Here is a 21,068-nt window from a genome sequence, read left to right as displayed (position 1 = left end):
GTGTCACCAGTTTTACATTCCGATCCACCTTTGCAGGTTTACTGTATCCATTGGACCTTCCCATTGACGATGAAACACAGAAATTACATCGGAATTAAATATAAGAGACACAACGTTGAGTTAAGTACAAGAAAACTGGATCTTCTTACGGTCTATGTTTTGAGCGTTTCCTGTGTCACCAGTTTTACATTCCGATGCAACTCTGCAGGTTAACTGTATCCATTGGACCTTCACATAGACGAAGAAACACAGAAATTACATCGGAATTAAATATAAGAGACACAATGCTGACTTAGGTACAGGAAGACTGAGTCTTCCTACTGTCTATGTTCTGAGCGTGTCCTGTGTCACCAGTTTTACATTCCGATGCACCTCTGCAGGTTTACTGTATCCCTTGGACCTTCACAGTGACGATGAAACACAGAAATTGCATCGGAATTAAATATAAAAGACACAATGCCGGCTTAAGTACAAGAAAATTGAGTCTTCTTAGGGTCTATGTTATGAGCGCTTCCTGTGTCACCAGTTTTACATTCCGATACACCTCTGCAGGGTTACTGTATCTCTTTGACCTTCCCATTGACGATGAGACACAGAAATTGCATCGGAATTAAATATAAGAGACACAATGCCGACTTAAGTACAGAAAGACTGAGTCATTCTACTGTCTATGTTTTGAGCGTTTCCTGAGTCACCAGGTTTACATTCCGATGCACCTCTGCAGGTTTACAGTATACCATGGATTTTCACATTGACGATGAAACACAGAAATTGCATCGGAATTAAATATAAGAGACACAATGCCGACTTAAGTACAGTAAGATTGAGTCTTACTACTGTGTATGTTTTGAGCGTTTCCTGCGTCACCAATTTTACATTCCGATGCACCTCTGCAGGTTTACTGTATCCATTGGACCTTCCCATTGACGATGAACCACAGAAATCGCTTTAGAATTAAATATAAGAGACACAATGCCGACTTAAGTAATGGAACATTGAGTCTTCCTACTGTCTATGTTTTGAGCGTTTCCTGCGTCACCAGTTTTACATTCCGATGCACCTCTGCAGGTTTACTGTATCCATGGACCTTCCCATTGACGATGACACACAGAAAATGCATCGGAATTAAATATAAGAGACACAATGCCGACTGAAGTACAGGAAGACTGAGTCTTCCTACTGTCTATGTTTTGAGCGTTTCCTGTGTCACCAGTTTTACATTCCGATCCACCTCTGCAGGTTTACTGTATCCATGGACCTTCCCATTGACGATGAAACACAGAAATAGCATCGGAATTAATTATAAGAGACACAATGCCGACTTAAGTACAGGAAGGCTGAGTCTTCCTAGTGTCTATGTTTTGAGCGTTTCCTGTGTCACCAGTTTTACATTCCGATGCACCTCCGTAGGTTTACTGTATCCCTTGGATATTCGCATTGACGATGAACCACAGAAATTGCATCGGAATTAAATATAAGAGACACAATGCCGACTTAAGTACAGGAACATTGAGTCTTCCTACTGTCTATGTTTTGAACGTTTCCTGCGTCACCAGTTTTACATTCCGATGCACCTCTGCAGGTTTACTGTATCCATTGGACCTTCCCATTGACGATGAAACACAGAAATTACATCGGAATTAAATATAAGAGACACAACGTTGAGTTAAGTACAAGAAAACTGGATCTTCTTACGGTCTATGTTTTGAGCGTTTCCTGTGTCACCAGTTTTACATTCCGATGCAACTCTGCAGGTTTACTGTATCCATTGGACCTTCCCATAGACGAAGAAACACAGAAATTACATCGGAATTAAATATAAGAGACACAATGCTGACTTAGGTACAGGAAGACTGAGTCTTCCTACTGTCTATGTTCTGAGCGTGTCCTGTGTCACCAGTTTTACATTCCGATGCACCTCTGCAGGTTTACTGTATCCCTTGGACCTTCACAGTGACGATGAAACACAGAAATTGCATCGGAATTAAATATAAAAGACACAATGCCGACTTAAGTACAAGAAAATTGAGTCTTCTTAGGGTCTATGCTATGAGCGCTTCCTGTGTCACCAGTTTTACATTCCGATGCACCTCTGCAGGGTTACTGTATCTCTTTGACCTTCCCATTGACGATGAGACACAGAAATTGCATCGGAATTAAATATAAGAGACACAATGCCGACTTAAGTACAGAAAGACTGAGTCATTCTACTGTCTATGTTTTGAGCGTTTCCTGAGTCACCAGGTTTACATTCCGATGCACCTCTGCAGGTTTACAGTATACCATGAATTTTCACATTGACGATGAAACACAGAAATTGCATCGGAATTAAATATAAGAGACACAATGCCGACTTAAGTACAGGAAGATTGAGTCTTCCTACAGTGTATGTTTTGAGCGTTTCCTGCGTCACCAATTTTACATTCCGATGCACCTCTGCAGGTTTACTGTATCCATTGGACCTTCCCATTGACGATGAACCACAGAAATTGCTTTGGAATTAAATATAAGAGACACAATGCCGACTTAAGTAATGGAACATTGAGTCTTCCTACTGTCTATGTTTTGAGCGTTTCCTGCGTCACCAGTTTTACATTCCGATGCACCTCTGCAGGTTTACTGTATCCATTGAACCTTCCCATTGACGTTGAAACACAGAAATTACATCGGAATTAAATATAAGAGACACAACGTTCACTTAAGTACAAGAAAACTGAGTCTTCTTACGGTCTATGTTTTGAGCGTTTCCAGTGTCACCAGTTTTACATTCCGATGCACCTCTGCAGGTTTACTGTATCCATTGGACCTTCCCATTGACGATGAAACACAGAAATTGCATCGGAATTAAATATAAGAGACACAATTCCGACTTAGGAACAGGAAGACTGAGTCTTCCTACTGTCTATGTTTTGAGCGTGTCCTGTGTCACCAGTTTTACATTCCGATGCACCTCTGCAGTTTACTGTATCCCTTGCACCTTCACAGTGACGATGAAACACAGAAATTGCATAGGAATTAAATATAAAAGACACAATGCCGACTTAAGTACAAGAAAACTGAGTCTTCTTAGGGTCTATATTATGAGCGCTTCCTGTGTCACCAGTTTTACATTCCGATGCAAATCTGCAGGGTTACTGTATCCCTTGGACCTTCCCATTGACGAAAAAACACAGAAATTGCATCGGAATTAAATATATAACACAATGCCGACTTCAGTACAGGAAGACTGAGTCTTCCTACTGTCAACGTTTGAGCGTTTCCTGTGGCAACAGTTTTACATTCCGATGCACCTCTGCAGGTTTACTGTATCCATTGGACCTTCCCATTGACGATGAAACACAGAAAATGCATCGGAATTAAATTTAAGAGACGCAATGCCGACTGAAGTACAGGAAGACTGAGTCTTCCTACTGTCTATGTTTTGAGCGTTTCCTGTGTCACCAGTTTAACATTCCGATCCATCGCTGCAGGTTTACTGTATCCATTGGACCTTCCCATTGACGATGAAACACGGAAATAGCATCCGGATTAAATATAAGAGACACAATGCCGACTTAAGTACAGGAAGGCTGAGTCTTCCTACTGTCTATGTTTTGAGCGTTTCCTGTGTCACCAGTTTTACATTCCGATGCACCTCTGCAGGTTTACTGTATCCCTTGGATCTTCGCATTGACGATGAACCACAGAAATTGCATCGGAATTAAATATAAGAGACACAATGCCGACTTAAGTACAGGATCATTGAGCCTTCCTACTGTCTATACTTTGAGCGTTTCCTGCGTCACCAGTTTTACATTCCGATGCACTTCTGCAGGTTTACTGTATCCATCGGACCGTCCCATTGACGATGAAACACAGAAATTACATCGGAATTAAATATAAGAGACACAACAACGACTTAAGGACAAGAAAACTGAGTCTTCTTACGGTCTATGTTTTGAGCGTTTCCACTGTCACCAGTGTTACATTCCGATGCACCTCTGCAGGTTTACTGTGTCCCTTGGACCTTCCTATTGGCGATGAAACACAGAAATTGCACCGCAATTAAATATAAGAGACACAATGACTTCTTAAGTAGAGGAAGACTGAGTCTCCCTACTGTCTATGTTTTGAGCGTTTCCTGTGTCACCAGTTTTACATTCCGATGCACCTCTGCAGGTTTACTGTATCCCTTGGACCTTCACAGTGACGACGAAACACAGAAATACAATCGGAATTAAATATAAGAGACACAATGCCGACTTAAGTACAGGAAGACTGAGTCTTCCTACTGTCTATTTTTTGAGCGTTTCCTGCGTCACCAGTTTTACATTCCGATGCACCACTGTATGTTTACTGTATCCATCGGACCTTCTCATTGACGATGAAACCCAGAAATTACATCGGAATTAAATATAAGAGACACAACGCTGACTTAAGTACATGATAGCAGAGTCTTCTTACGGTCTACGTTTTGAGCGTTTCCAGTGTCAACAGTTTTACATTCCGATGCACCTCTGCAGGTTTACTGTATCCATTGGACCTTCCCATTGACGATGAAACACAGAAATTACATCGGAATTAAATATAAGAGACACAACGCCGACTTAAGTACAAGAAAACTGAGTCTTCCTACTGTCTATGTTTTGAGCGTTTCCTGTGTCACCAGTTTTACATTCCGATGCACCTCTGCAGGTATACTGTTTCCCTTCGACTTTCCCATTGACGATGAAATACAGAAATTGCATCGGAATTAAATATAAGAGACAGAATGTCGACTTAAGTACAGGAAGACTGATTCTTCCTACTGTCAATGTTTGAGCGTTTCCTGTGTCAACAGTTTTACATTCCGATGCACCTCTGCAGGTTGACTGTATCCATTGGACCTTCCCATTGACGATGAAACACAGAAAATGCATCGGAATTAAATATAAGAGACACAATGCCGACTTAAGTACAGGAAGACTGAGTATTCCTGCTCTCTATGTTTTGATCGTTCTTGTGTCACCAGTTTTCCATTCCGATCCACATCTGCAGGTTTACTGTATCCATTGGACCTTACCTTTGACGACGAAGCACAGAAATTGCATCGGAATTAAATATAAGAGACACAACGCCGACTTAAGTAAAACAAAACTGAGTCATCTTATTTTCTATGAATTGAGCGTTTCCTGTGTGACCATTTTTACATTCCAATGCACCTCTGCAGGTTTACTATATACCTTGGACCTTCGCATTGACGAAAAAACTCAAAAATTGCATCGGAATTAAATATAAGAGATACAATGCCGATTTAGGTACAGGAAGACTGAGTCTTCCTACTGTCTATGTTTTGAGCGTTTCCTATGTCATCATTTTTACATTTTGATGCACCTCTGCAGGTTTACTGTATCCCTTGGACCTTCACAGTGACGATGAAACACAGAAATTGCATCTAAATTAATTATAAGAGACACAATGCCGACTTCAGTATAAGAAAACTGAGTCTTCTTAGGGTCTATGTTTTGACCGCTTCCTGTGTCACCAGTTTTACATTCCAATGCACCTCTGCAGGTTTACTCAATCCCTTGGACCTTCCCATTGACGACGAAATACAGAAATTGCATCGGATTTAAATATAAGAGACACAATATTGACTTAAGTACAGGAAGACTGAGTATTCATACTGTCTATGTTTTGATCGTTTCCTGTGTCACCAGTTTTACATTCCGATGCACCTCTGCAGGTTTACTATATACCTTGGACCTTCCCATTGACGAAAAAACACAAAAATTGCATCGGAATTAAATATAAGAGATACAATGCCGATTTAGGTACAGGAAGACTGAGTCTTCCTACTGTCTATGTTTTGAGCGTTTCCTGTGTCTCCAGTTTTACATTCCGATGTACCTCTGCAGGATTACTGTATCCTTTGGACCTTCACTGTGACGAAGAAACACAGAAATTGCATCGGAATTAAATATAAGAGACACAATGCCGACTAAAGTACACAAGGACTGAGTCTTCCTACTGTCTATGTTTTGAGCGTTTCCAATGTCACCAGTTTTACATTCCGATGCACCTACGCAGGTCTATAGAATCCCTTGGACCTTCATAGTGACGATGAAACACAGAAATTGCATCGGAATGAAATATAAGAGACACAATGTCGACATAAGTACAGGAAAAGTGTGTCTTTCTATTGTATATGTTTTGAGCGTTTCCTGTGTCACCAGTTTTACATTCCGATGCACCTCTGCAGGTTTACTGTATCCCTTTGACCTTCCCATTGACGATGAATCACAGAAATTGCATCGGAATTAAATATAAGAGACACGATGCCGACATAAGTACAGGAAGATTGAGTCTTCCTACTGTCTATTTTTTGAGCGTTTCATGTGTCACCAGTTTTACATTCCCATGCACCTCTGCAGGTTTTCCTGTATCCCTTGGACCTTCAAAGTGACGATGAAACACAGAAATTGCATCGGAATTAAATATAAGAGACACAATGCCGACATAAGTACAGGAAGACTGAGTCTTCCTACTGTCTATGTTTTGAGCGTTTCCTGTGCCACCAGTTTTACATTCCGATGCACCTCTGCAGGTATTCTGTTTCCCTTCGACTTTCCCATTGACGATGAAACACAGAAATTGCATCGGAATTAAATATAAGAGACAGAAAGTCGACTTAACTACAGGATGACTGATTCTTCCTACTGTCAATGTTTGAGCGTTTCCTGTGTCAACAGTTTTACATTCCGATGCACCTCTGCAGGTTGACTGTGTCCATTAGACCTTCCCATTGACGATGAAACACAGAAAATGCATCGGAATTAAATATAAGAGACACAATGCCGACTTAAGTACAGGAAGACTGAGTATTCCTGCTCTCTATGTTTTGATCGTTCCTGTGTCACCAGTTTTCCATTCCGATCCACCTCTGCAGGTTTACTGCATCCATTGGACCTTCCCTTTGACGACGAAGCACAGAAATTGCATCGGAATTAAATAAAAGAGGCACAACGCCGACTTAAGTAAAAGAAAACTGAGTCATCTTACGGTCTATGATTTGAGCGTTTCCTGTGTGACCATTTTTACATACCAATGCACCTCTGCAGGTTTACTATATACCTTGGACCTTCCCATTGACGAAAAAACACAGAAATTGCATTGGAATTAAATATAAGAGATACAATGCCGATTTAGGTACAGGAAGACTGAGTCTTCCTTCTGTCTATGCTTTGAGCGTTTCCTATGTCATCAGTTTTACATTTTGATGCACCTCTGCAGGTTTACTGTATCCCTTGGACCTTCACAATGACAATGAAACACAGAAATTGCATATAAATTAAATATAAGAGACACAATGCCGACTTCAGTATAAGAAAACTGAGTCTTCTTAGGGACTATGTTTTGACCGCTTCCTGTGTCACCAGTTTTACATTCCAATGCACCTCTGCAGGTTTACTCTATCCCTTGGACCTTCCCATTGACGACGAAATACAGAAATTGCATCGGATTTAAATATAAGAGACACAATATCGACTTAAGTACGGGAAGACTGAGTATTCATACTGTCTATGTTTTGATCGTTTCCTGTGTCACCAGTTTTTCATTCCGATTCACCTCTGCACGTTTACTGTATCCATTGGACCTTTCCATTGACGATGAAACACAGTAATTGCATCGGAATTAAATATAAGAGACACAATGCCGACTTAAGTACAGGAACATTGAGTCTTCGTACTGTCTATGTTTTGAGCGTTTCCTGCGTCACCAGTTTTACATTCCGATGCACCTCTGCAGGTTTACTGTATCCATTGGACCTTCCCATTGACGATGAAACACAGAAATTACATCGGAATTAAATATAAGAGACACAACGCCGACTTAAGTACAAGAAAACTGAGTCTTCCTACTGTCTATGTTTTGAGCGTTTCCTGTGTCACCAGTTTTACATTCCGATGCACCTCTGCAGGTATACTGTTTCCCTTCGACTTTCCCATTGACGATGAAATACAGAAATTGCATCGGAATTAAATATAAGAGACAGAATGTCGACTTAAGTACAGGAAGACTGATTCTTCCTACTGTCAATGTTTGAGCGTTTCCTGTGTCAACAGTTTTACATTCCGATGCACCTCTGCAGGTTGACTGTATCCATTGGACCTTCCCATTGACGATGAAACACAGAAAATGCATCGGAATTAAATATAAGAGACACAATGCCGACTTAAGTACAGGAAGACTGAGTATTCCTGCTCTCTATGTTTTGATCGTTCTTGTGTCACCAGTTTTCCATTCCGATCCACATCCGCAGGTTTACTGTATCCATTGGACCTTACCTTTGACGACGAAGCACAGAAATTGCATCGGAATTAAATATAAGAGACACAACGCCGACTTAAGTAAAACAAAACTGAGTCATCTTATTTTCTATGATTTGAGCGTGTCCTGTGTGACCATTTTTACATTCCAATGCACCTCTGCAGGTTTACTATATACCTTGGACCTTCCCATTGACGAAAAAACACAAAAATTGCATCGGAATTAAATATAAGAGATACAATGCCGATTTAGGTACAGGAAGACTGAGTCTTCCTACTGTCTATGTTTTGAGCGTTTCCTGTGTCTCCAGTTTTACATTCCGATGTACCTCTGCAGGATTACTGTATCCTTTGGACCTTCACTGTGACGAAGAAACACAGAAATTGCATCGGAATTAAATATAAGAGACACAATGCCGACTAAAGTACACAAGGACTGAGTCTTCCTACTGTCTATGTTTTGAGCGTTTCCTATGTCACCAGTTTTACATTCCGATGCACCTACGCAGGTCTATAGAATCCCTTGGACCTTCATAGTGACGATGAAACACAGAAATTGCATCGGAATGAAATATAAGAGACACAATGTCGACATAAGTACAGGAAAAGTGTGTCTTTCTATTGTATATGTTTTGAGCGTTTCCTGTGTCACCAGTTTTACATTCCGATGGACCTCTGCAGGTTTGCTGTATCCCTTGCACCTTCCCATTGACAATGAAACACAGAAATTACAAAGGAATTAAATATAACAAACATAATGCCGACTTAAGTACAGGAAGACTGAGTCTTACTACTGTCTATGTTTTGAGCGTTCCCTGTGTCACCAGTTTTACATTCCGATGCACCTCTGCAGGTTTACTGTATCCCTTTGACCTTCCCATTGACGATGAATCACAGAAATTGCATCGGAATTAAATATAAGAGACACGATGCCGACATAAGTACAGGAAGATTGAGTCTTCCTACTGTCTATTTTTTGAGCGTTTCATGTGTCACCAGTTTTACATTCCCATGCACCTCTGCAGGTTTTCCTGTATCCCTTGGACCTTCAAAGTGACGATGAAACACAGAAATTGCATCGGAATTAAATATAAGAGACACAATGCCGACATAAGTACAGGAAGACTGAGTCTTCCTACTGTCTATTTTTTGAGCGTTTCATGTGTCACCAGTTTTACATTCCCATGCACCTCTGCAGGTTTTCCTGTATCCCTTGGACCTTCAAAGTGACGATGAAACACAGAAATTGCATCGGAATTAAATATAAGAGACACAATGCCGACTGAAGTACAGGAAGACTGAGTCTTACTACTGTCTATGTTTTGAGCGTTTCCTATGTCATCATTTTTACATTTTGATGCACCTCTGCAGGTTTACTGTATCCCTTGGACCTTCACAGTGACGATGAAACACAGAAATTGCATCTAAATTAATTATAAGAGACACAATGCCGACTTCAGTATAAGAAAACTGAGTCTTCTTAGGGTCTATGTTTTGACCGCTTCCTGTGTCACCAGTTTTACATTCCAATGCACCTCTGCAGGTTTACTCAATCCCTTGGACCTTCCCATTGACGACGAAATACAGAAATTGCATCGGATTTAAATATAAGAGACACAATATTGACTTAAGTACAGGAAGACTGAGTATTCATACTGTCTATGTTTTGATCGTTTCCTGTGTCACCAGTTTTACATTCCGATGCACCTCTGCAGGTTTACTATATACCTTGGACCTTCCCATTGACGAAAAACACAAAAATTGCATCGGAATTAAATATAAGAGATACAATGCCGATTTAGGTACAGGAAGACTGAGTCTTCCTACTGTCTATGTTTTGAGCGTTTCCTGTGTCTCCAGTTTTACATTCCGATGTACCTCTGCAGGATTACTGTATCCTTTGGACCTTCACTGTGACGAAGAAACACAGAAATTGCATCGGAATTAAATATAAGAGACACAATGCCGACTAAAGTACACAAGGACTGAGTCTTCCTACTGTCTATGTTTTGAGCGTTTCCTATGTCACCAGTTTTACATTCCGATGCACCTACGCAGGTCTATAGAATCCCTTGGACCTTCATAGTGACGATGAAACACAGAAATTGCATCGGAATGAAATATAAGAGACACAATGTCGACATAAGTACAGGAAAAGTGTGTCTTTCTATTGTATATGTTTTGAGCGTTTCCTGTGTCACCAGTTTTACATTCCGATGGACCTCTGCAGGTTTGCTGTATCCCTTGCACCTTCCCATTGACAATGAAACACAGAAATTACAAAGGAATTAAATATAACAAACATAATGCCGACTTAAGTACAGGAAGACTGAGTCTTACTACTGTCTATGTTTTGAGCGTTCCCTGTGTCACCAGTTTTACATTCCGATGCACCTCTGCAGGTTTACTGTATCCCTTTGACCTTCCCATTGACGATGAATCACAGAAATTGCATCGGAATTAAATATAAGAGACACGATGCCGACATAAGTACAGGAAGATTGAGTCTTCCTACTGTCTATTTTTTGAGCGTTTCATGTGTCACCAGTTTTACATTCCCATGCACCTCTGCAGGTTTTCCTGTATCCCTTGGACCTTCAAAGTGACGATGAAACACAGAAATTGCATCGGAATTAAATATAAGAGACACAATGCCGACATAAGTACAGGAAGACTGAGTCTTCCTACTGTCTATGTTTTGAGCGTTTCCTGTGCCACCAGTTTTACATTCCGATGCACCTCTGCAGGTATTCTGTTTCCCTTCGACTTTCCCATTGACGATGAAACACAGAAATTGCATCGGAATTAAATATAAGAGACAGAATGTCGACTTAACTACAGGATGACTGATTCTTCCTACTGTCAATGTTTGAGCGTTTCCTGTGTCAACAGTTTTACATTCCGATGCACCTCTGCAGGTTGACTGTGTCCATTAGACCTTCCCATTGACGATGAAACACAGAAAATGCATCGGAATTAAATATAAGAGACACAATGCCGACTTAAGTACAGGAAGACTGAGTATTCCTGCTCTCTATGTTTTGATCGTTCTTGTGTCACCAGTTTTCCATTCCGATCCACATCTGCAGGTTTACTGTATCCATTGGACCTTACCTTTGACGACGAAGCACAGAAATTGCATCGGAATTAAATATAAGAGACACAACGCCGACTTAAGTAAAACAAAACTGAGTCATCTTATTTTCTATGATTTGAGCGTTTCCTGTGTGACCATTTTTACATTCCAAAGCACCTCTGCAGGTTTACTATATACCTTGGACCTTCCCATTGACGAAAAAACACAAAAATTGCATCGGAATTAAATATAAGAGATACAATGCCGATTTAGGTACAGGAAGACTGAGTCTTCCTACTGTCTATGTTTTGAGCGTTTCCTATGTCATCATTTTTACATTTTGATGCACCTCTGCAGGTTTACTGTATCCCTTGGACCTTCACAGTGACGATGAAACACAGAAATTGCATCTAAATTAATTATAAGAGACACAATGCCGACTTCAGTATAAGAAAACTGAGTCTTCTTAGGGACTATGTTTTGACCGCTTCCTGTGTCACCAGTTTTACATTCCAATGCACCTCTGCAGGTTTACTCTATCCCTTGGACCTTCCCATTGACGACGAAATACAGAAATTGCATCGGATTTAAATATAAGAGACACAATATCGACTTAAGTACGGGAAGACTGAGTATTCATACTGTCTATGTTTTGATCGTTTCCTGTGTCACCAGTTTTTCATTCCGATTCACCTCTGCACGTTTACTGTATCCATTGGACCTTCCCATTGACGATGAAACACAGTAATTGCATCGGAATTAAATATAAGAGACACAATGCCGACTTAAGTACAGGAACATTGAGTCTTCGTACTGTCTATGTTTTGAGCGTTTCCTGTGTCACCAGTTTTACATTCCGATGCACCTCTGCAGGTATACTGTTTCCCTTCGACTTTCCCATTGACGATGAAATACAGAAATTGCATCGGAATTAAATATAAGAGACAGAATGTCGACTTAAGTACAGGAAGACTGATTCTTCCTACTGTCAATGTTTGAGCGTTTCCTGTGTCAACAGTTTTACATTCCGATGCACCTCTGCAGGTTGACTGTATCCATTGGACCTTCCCATTGACGATGAAACACAGAAAATGCATCGGAATTAAATATAAGAGACACAATGCCGACTTAAGTACAGGAAGACTGAGTATTCCTGCTCTCTATGTTTTGATCGTTCTTGTGTCACCAGTTTTCCATTCCGATCCACATCAGCAGGTTTACTGTATCCATTGGACCTTACCTTTGACGACGAAGCACAGAAATTGCATCGGAATTAAATATAAGAGACACAACGCCGACTTAAGTAAAACAAAACTGAGTCATCTTATTTTCTATGATTTGAGCGTTTCCTGTGTGACCATTTTTACATTCCAAAGCACCTCTGCAGGTTTACTATATACCTTGGACCTTCCCATTGACGAAAAAACACAAAAATTGCATCGGAATTAAATATAAGAGATACAATGCCGATTTAGGTACAGGAAGACTGAGTCTTCCTACTGTCTATGTTTTGAGCGTTTCCTATGTCATCATTTTTACATTTTGATGCACCTCTGCAGGTTTACTGTATCCCTTGGACCTTCACAGTGACGATGAAACACAGAAATTGCATCTAAATTAATTATAAGAGACACAATGCCGACTTCAGTATAAGAATACTGAGTCTTCTTAGGGTCTATGTTTTGACCGCTTCCTGTGTCACCAGTTTTACATTCCAATGCACCTCTGCAGGTTTACTCAATCCCTTGGACCTTCCCATTGACGACGAAATACAGAAATTGCATCGGATTTAAATATAAGAGACACAATATTGACTTAAGTACAGGAAGACTGAGTATTCATACTGTCTATGTTTTGATCGTTTCCTGTGTCACCAGTTTTACATTCCGATGCACCTCTGCAGGTTTACTATATACCTTGGACCTTCCCATTGACGAAAAAACACAAAAATTGCATCGGAAATAAATATAAGAGATACAATGCCGATTTAGGTACAGGAAGACTGAGTCTTCCTACTGTCTATGTTTTGAGCGTTTCCTGTGTCTCCAGTTTTACATTCCGATGTACCCCTGCCGGTTTACTGTATCCTTTGGACCTTCACAGTGACGAAGAAACACAGAAATTGCATCGGAATTAAATATAAGAGACACAATGCCGACTAAAGTACACAAGGACTGAGTCTTCCTACTGTCTATGTTTTGAGCGTTTCCTATGTCACCAGTTTTACATTCCGATGCTCCTACGCAGGTCTATAGTATCCCTTGGACCTTCATAGTGACGATGAAACACAGAAATTGCATCGGAATGAAATATAAGAGACACAATGTCGACATAAGTACAGGAAAAGTGTGTCTTTCTATTGTATATGTTTTGAGCGTTTCCTGTGTCACCAGTTTTACATTCCGATGCACCTCTGCAGGTTTGCTGTATCCCTTGCACCTTCCCATTGACAATGAAACACAGAAATAACAACGGAATTAAATATAACAAACATAATGCCGACTTAAGTACAGGAAGACTGAGTCTTACTACTGTCTATGTTTTGAGCGTTCCCTGTGTCACCAGTTTTACATTCCGATGCACCTCTGCAGGTTTACTGTATCCCTTTGACCTTCCCATTGACGATGAATCACAGAAATTGCATCGGAATTAAATATAAGAGACACGATGCCGACATAAGTACAGGAAGATTGAGTCTTCCTACTGTCTATTTTTTGAGTGTTTCCTGTGTCACCAGTTTTACATTCCCATTCACCTCTGCAGGTTTTCCTGTATCCCTTGGACCTTCAAAGTGACGATGAAACACAGAAATTGCATCGGAATTAAATATAAGAGACACAATGCCGACATAAGTACAGGAAGACTGAGTCTTCCTACTGTCTATGTTTTGAGCGTTTCCTGTGCCACCAGTTTTACATTCCGATGCACCTCTGCAGGTATTCTGTTTCCCTTCGACTTTCCCATTGACGATGAAACACAGAAATTGCATCGGAATTAAATATAAGAGACAGAATGTCGACTTAACTACAGGATGACTGATTCTTCCTACTGTCAATGTTTGAGCGTTTCCTGTGTCAACAGTTTTACATTCCGATGCACCTCTGCAGGTTGACTGTGTCCATTAGACCTTCCCATTGACGATGAAACACAGAAAATGCATCGGAATTAAATATAAGAGACACAATGCCGACTTAAGTACAGGAAGACTGAGTATTCCTGCTCTCTATGTTTTGATCGTTCCTGTGTCACCAGTTTTCCATTCCGATCCACCTCTGCAGGTTTACTGTATCCATTGGACCTTCCCTTTGACGACGAAGCACAGAAATTGCATCGGAATTAAATAAAAGAGACACAACGCCGACTTAAGTAAAAGAAAACTGAGTCATCTTACGGTCTATGATTTGAGCGTTTCCTGTGTGACCATTTTTACATTCCAATGCACCTCTGCAGGTTTACTATATACCTTGGACCTTCCCATTGACGAAAAAACACAGAAATTGCATCGGAATTAAATATAAGAGATACAATGCCGATTTAGGTCCAGGAAGACTGAGTCTTCCTTCTGTCTATGCTTTGAGCGTTTCCTATGTCATCAGTTTTACATTTTGATGCACCTTTGCAGGTTTACTGTATCCCTTGGACCTTCACAGTGACAATGAAACACAGAAATTGCATCTAAATTAAATATAAGAGACACAATGCCGACTTCAGTATAAGAAAACTGAGTCTTCTTAGGGACTATGTTTTGACCGCTTCCTGTGTCACCAGTTTTACATTCCAATGCACCTCTGCAGGTTTACTCTATCCCTTGGACCTTCCCATTGACGACGAAATACAGAAATTGCATCGGATTTAAATATAAGAGACACAATATCGACTTAAGTACGGGAAGACTGAGTATTCATACTGTCTATGTTTTGATCGTTTCCTGTGTCACCAGTTTTTCATTCCGATTCACCTCTGCACGTATACTGTATCCATTGGACCTTCCCATTGACGATGAAACACAGTAATTGCATCGGAATTAAATATAAGAGACACAATGCCGACTTAAGTACAGGAACATTGAGTCTTCGTACTGTCTATGTTTTGAGCGTTTCCTGCGTCACCAGTTTTACATTCCGATGCACCTCTGCAGGTTTGCTGTATCCCTTGGACCTTACCATTGACGAAGAAACACAGAGATTGCATCGGAATTAAATATAAAAGACACAATGCCGACTTAAGTAAAGGAAGACTGAGTCTTTCTACTGTCTATGTTTTGAGCGTTTCCTGTTTCACCAGTTTTACATTCCGATGCACCTCTGCAGCTTTACTGTATCCATTGGACCTTCACAGTGACGATGAAACACAGAAATTGCATCGGAATGAAATATAAGAGACACAATGTCGACTTAAGTACAGGAAAAGTGTGTCTTTCTATTGTATATGTTCTGAGCGTTTCCTGTGTCACCAGTTTTACATTCCGATGCACCTCTGCAGGTTTACTGTATCCATTGGATCTTCCCATTGACGATGAAACACAGAAATTGCATCCGAATGAAATATAAGAGACACAATGTCGACTTAAGTACAGGAAAAGTGTGTCTTTCTATTGTATATGATTTGAGCGTTTCCTGTGTCACCAGTTTTACATTCCGATGCACCTCTGCAGGTTTACTGTATCCATTGGATATTCCCATTGACGATTAAACACAGAAATTGCATCGGAATTAAATATAAGAGACACAATGCCGACTTAGGTACAGGAATACTGAGTCTTCCTGCTATCTATGTTTTGAGCGTTTCCTGTGTCATCAGTTTCCCATTTTGATGCACCTCTGCAGGTTTACTGCTTCCCTTGCACCTTCACATTGACGATGAAACACAGAAATTACATCGGAATTAAATATAAGAGACACAATGCCGACTTAAGTACAGGAAGACTGAGTCTTCCTACTGTCTATGATTTGAGCGTTTCTTGTGTCACCAGTTTTACATTCCGATGCACCTCTGCAGGTATACTGTTTCCTTTCGACTTTCCCATTGACGATGAAACACAGAAATTGCTTCGGAATTAAATATAAGAGACACAATGCCGACTTAAGTACAGGAAGAGTGTGTCTTTCAATTGTCTATGTTTTGAGCGTTTCCTGTGTCACCAGTTTTACATTCCGATGCACGTCTGCAGGTTTACTGTATCCATTGGACCTTCCCATTGACGTTGAAACACCGAAATTGCATCGCAATTAAATATAAGATACACAACGCCGACCTAAGTACAAGAGAACTGAGTCTTCTTACGGTCTTTGATTTGAGCGTTTCCTGAGTCACCAGTTTTACATTCCAATTCACCTCTTCAAGTTTACTGTATCCCTTTGACCTTCCCATTGATGAAAAAACACAGAAATTGCATCGGAATTAAATATAAGAGACACAATGCCGACTTAAGTACAGGAAGACTGTGTCTTCCTACTGTCTATGTTTTTGAGCGTCTCCTGTGTCATCAGTTCTACATTCCGATGCTCCTCTGCAGGTTTACTGTATCCATTGGACCCCCCCATTGACGATGAAACACAGAAATTGCATCTGAATTAAATATAAAAGACACAATGCCGACTTAAGTAAAGGAAGACTGAGTCTTGCTACTGTCTATGTTTTGAGCGTTTCCTGTGTCACCAGTTTTACATTCCGATGCACCTCTGCAGCTTTACTGTATCCATTGGACCTTCACAGTGACGATGAAACACAGAAATTGCATCGGAATGAAATATAAGAGACACAATGGCGACTTAAGTACAGGAAAAGTGTGTCTTTCTATTGTATATGTTCTGAGCGTTTCCTGTGTCACCAGTTTTACATTCCGATGCACCTCTGCAGGTTTACTGTATCCATTGGATCTTCCCATTGACGATGAAACACAGAAATTGCATCGGAATGAAATATAAGAGACACAATGTCGACTTAAGTACAGGAAAAGTGTATCTTTCTATTGTATATGATTTGAGCGTTTCCTGTGTCACCAGTTTTACATTCCGATGCACCTCTGCAGGTTTACTGTATCCATTGGATCTTCCCATTGACGATTAAACACAGAAATTGCATCGGAATTAAATATAAGAGACACAATGCCGACTTAGGTACAGGAATACTGAGTCTTCCTACTATCTATGTTTTGAGCGTTTCCAGTGTCATCAGTTTCCCACTTTGATGCACCTCTGCAGGTTTACTGTTTCCATTGCACCTTCACATTGACGATGAAACACAGAAATTGCATCGGAATTAAATATAAGAGACACAATGCCGACTTAAGTACAGGAAGACTGAGTCTTCCTACTGCCTATGATTTGAGCGTTTCCTGTGTCACCAGTTTTACATTCCGATGCACCTCTGCAGGTTTACTGTATCCATTGGACCTTCCCATTGACGATGAAACACAGAAATTGCAGCGGAATTAAATAAAAAAGACACAATGCCGACTTAAGTACAGGAAGACTGAGTCTTCCTACTGTCTATGCTTTGAGCGTTTCCTGTGTCATAAGTTTTACATTCCGATGCACCTCTGCAGGTTTACTGTATCCATTGGACTTTCTCAGTGACGATGATACACAGATATTGCATCGGAATGAAATATAAGAGACACAATGCGACTTAAGTACAGGAAGAAAGTGTCTTTCAATTGTCTATGTTTTGAGCGTTTCCTGTGTCACCAGTTTTACATTCCGATGCACCTCTGCAGGTTTACTGTATCCATTGGACCTTCCCATTGACGTTGAAACACAGAAATTGCATCGCAATTAAATATAAGATACACAACGCCGACTTAAGTACAAGACAACTGAGTCTTCTTACGGTCTTTGATTTGAGCGTTTCCTGAGTCACCAGTTTTACATTCCAATTCACCTCTTCAGGTTTACTGTATCCCTTTGACCTTCCCATTGATGAAAAAACACAGAAATTGCATCGGAATTAAATATAAGAGACACAATGCCGACTTAGGTACAGGAAGACTGAGTCTTCCTACTGTCTATGTTTTGAGCGTTTCCTGTGTCATCAGTGTTACATTTTGATGCACCTCTGTAGGTTTACTGTATTCCTTGGACCTTCACAGTGACGATGAAACACAGAAATTGCATCGGAATTAAATATAAGAGACGCAATGCCGACTTAAGTACAGGAAGACTGAGTCTTCCTACTGTCTATGATTCGAGCGTTTCCTGTGTCACCAGTTTTACATTCCGATGCACCTCCGCAGGTTTACTGTATCCCTTGGACCTTCCCATTAACGATGAAACACAGAAATTGCATCGGAATTTAATATAAGAGACACAATGCCGACTTAAGTACAGGAACAATGAGTCTTCCTACTGTCTATGTTTGAGCGTTTCCTGTGTCACCAGTTTTACATTCCGATACACCTCTGCAGGTTTACTGTATCCATTGGACTTTCCCATTGACGATGAAACACAGAAAATGCATAGGAATTAAATATAAGAGACACAATACCGACTTAAGTACAGGAAGAATGAGTCTTCCTACTGTCTATTTTTTGAGCGTTTTCTTTGTCACCAGTTTTACATTCCAATCCACCTCTGCAGCATTACTGTATCCATTGGACCTTCCCATTGACGAAGAAACACAGAAATTGCATCGGAATTAAATATAAGAAACACAATGCCGACTTAAGTACAGGAAGACTGAGTCTTCCTATTGTCTATGTTTTGAGCGTCTCCTGTGTCACCAGTTTTACATTCGGATGCACCTCTGCAGGGTTACTGAATCCCTTGGACCTTCCCATTGACGATGAAACACAGAAATTTCGTCGGAATTATATTTAAGAGACACAATGTCGTCTTAAGTACAGGAAGACAAAGTCATCCAACTGTCTATGTTTTGAGCGTTTCCTGTGTCACCAGTTTTACATTCCGATGCACCTCTGCAGGTTTGCTGTATCACTTTCACCTTCCCATTGACGACGGAACACAGAAATTGCATCGGATTTGAATATAAGAGACACAATGCCGACTTAAGGCCAGGAAGACTGAGTATTCCTACTGTCTATTTTTTGAGCGTTTCCTGTGTCTCCAGTTTTACATTCCGATGCACCTCTGCAGGTTTACAGTATCCCTTGGATCTTCCCATTGACGATGAATCACAGAAGTTGCATCGGAATTAAATATAAGAGACACAATGCCGACTTAAGTACAAGAACACTGAGTCTTCTTAGGGTCTATGTTTTGAACGCTTCCTGTGTCACCAGTTCTACATTCCGATGCACCTCTGCAGGTTTACTGTATCCCTTTGACCTTCCCATTGACGACAAAACACAGAAATTGCATCGGATTTAAATATAAGAGACACAATGCCGACTTAAGTACAGGATGACTGAGTATTCCTAATGTCTATGTTTTGAGCGTTTCCTGTGTCACCAGTTTTACATTCCGATGCACCTCTGCAGGTTTACTGTATCTCTTGGATCTTCCCATTGACGATGATTCACAGATATTGCATCGGAATTAAATATAAGAGAAACAATGCCGACTTAAGTACAGGAAGGATGAGTCTTCCTACTGTCTATGTTTTGAGCGTTTCCTGTGTCACCAGTTTTACATTCCGATGCACCTCTGCAGGTTTACTGTATCCCTTGGATCTTCCCATTGACGATGAAACACAGAAATTGCATCGAAATTAAATATAAGAGACACAATGCCGACTTAAGTACAGGAACATTGAATCTTCCTACTGTCTATGTTTGAGCGTTTCCTGCATCACCAGTTTTACATTCCGATGCACCTCTGCAGGTTTACTGTATCCCTTGGATCTTCCCATTCACGATGAATCACAGAAATTGCATCGGAATTAAATATAAGAGACACAATGCCGACTTAAGTACAGGAAGACTGAGTCTTCCTACTGTCTATGTTAGATCGTTTCCTGTGTCACCACTTTTACATTCCGATACACCTCTGCAGGTTTAGTGTATCCATTGGACATTGCCATTGACGAAGAAACACAGAAATTGCATCGGAATTAAATATAAGAGACACAATGCCGACTTAAGTACAGGAAGACTGAGTCTTCCTATTGTCTATGTTTTGAGCGTCTCCTGTGTGACCAGTTTTACATTCCGATGCACCACTGCAGGTTTACTGTATCCATTGGACCTTCCCATGGACGATGAAACACAGAAATTGCATCGTAATTAAATGTAAGATACACAATGCCGACTAAGGTACAGGAAGACTGAGTCTTCCTACTGCCTATGTTTTGAGAGTGTCCTGAGTCACCAGTTTTACATTCCGATGCACCTCTGCAGGTTTACTGTATCCCATGGACCTTCACAGTGGCGATGAAACACAGAAATTGCATCGGAATTAAATATAAAAGACACAATGCCGACTTAAGTACAAGAAAACTGAGTCTTCTTAGGGTCTATGTTATGAGCGCTTCCTGTGTCACCAGTTTTACATTCCGATGCACCTCTGCAGGGTTACTGTATCCCTTGGATCTTCCCATTGACGATGAAACACAGAAATTGCATCGGAATTAAATATAAGAGACACAATGACGTGTTAAGTACAAGAAGACTGAGTCTTCCTACTGTCTATGTTTTGAGCGTTTCCTGTGTCATCAGTTTTACATTCCGATGCACCTCTGCCGGTTTACTATAACCATTGGACCTTCACAGTGACAATGAAACACAGAAATTGCATCGGAATTAAATA

The sequence above is a fragment of the Schistocerca nitens genome, unplaced genomic scaffold, assembly GCF_023898315.1.
Source record: "Schistocerca nitens isolate TAMUIC-IGC-003100 unplaced genomic scaffold, iqSchNite1.1 HiC_scaffold_363, whole genome shotgun sequence".
NCBI classification, from domain to species: domain Eukaryota; kingdom Metazoa; phylum Arthropoda; class Insecta; order Orthoptera; family Acrididae; genus Schistocerca; species Schistocerca nitens.
This window is presented reverse-complemented; position numbering follows the sequence as displayed.